Source organism: Triticum aestivum, unplaced genomic scaffold (genome assembly GCF_018294505.1).
Source record: "Triticum aestivum cultivar Chinese Spring unplaced genomic scaffold, IWGSC CS RefSeq v2.1 scaffold15028, whole genome shotgun sequence".
Taxonomy (NCBI): domain Eukaryota; kingdom Viridiplantae; phylum Streptophyta; class Magnoliopsida; order Poales; family Poaceae; genus Triticum; species Triticum aestivum.
In genome coordinates this window covers 9853-10408 of record NW_025232002.1, presented here as the reverse complement: position 1 = coordinate 10408, position 556 = coordinate 9853, and the positions used below count along the sequence as shown (strand labels likewise).

General features: G+C 49.1%; 1 non-coding gene across 1 annotated transcript; it reads right to left on the bottom strand.

The window, feature by feature from the left end:
- Positions 1 to 89: 89 nt before the first annotated feature.
- LOC123175884 (5S ribosomal RNA) lies at positions 90 to 208 on the bottom strand. Its single transcript, XR_006488219.1, has one exon. It is a non-coding gene; the product is annotated as a 5S ribosomal RNA (ribosomal RNA).
- Positions 209 to 556: the final 348 nt, after the last annotated feature.

Sequence of the window (556 nt, the reverse complement as noted above, 5' to 3'; positions counted from 1 at the left end):
ACCGCACTCGTGCAAAATAATAAAACACGGTAAATATATTACTTACACGTGTGTTTTGTTTTGCAAGCGGCGCGAAAAAAATTAAAAAGGGAATGCAACACGAGGACTTCCCAGGAGGTCACCCATCCTAGTACTACTCTCGCCCAAGCACGCTTAACTTCGGAGTTCTGATGGGATCCGGTGCTTTAGTGCTGGTATGATCGCATCCGACATGTTACCCCGGTCTTCGTCCCTTATCCTTGCCCCTCCCAGCTCCACTACAAAGACGATTGTACATTGCTTTGGCCGCTCCCTCTCAACTACGGAAACGAGTTTAACGCGGTTTCCACCCCTCCCTCTCAACCACACCAGTGCACGCTTGCCGCGCCACAACGCCGACGCTGGACCCGTGAATCGTGAGCACCCAGCTATGACTTACCGCACTCGTGCAAAATAATAAAACACGGTAAATATATTACTTACACGTGCGTTTTGTTTTGCAAGCGGCGCAAAAAAATTAAAAAGGGATTGCAACACGAGGACTTCCCAGGAGGTCACCCATCCTAGTACTACTCTC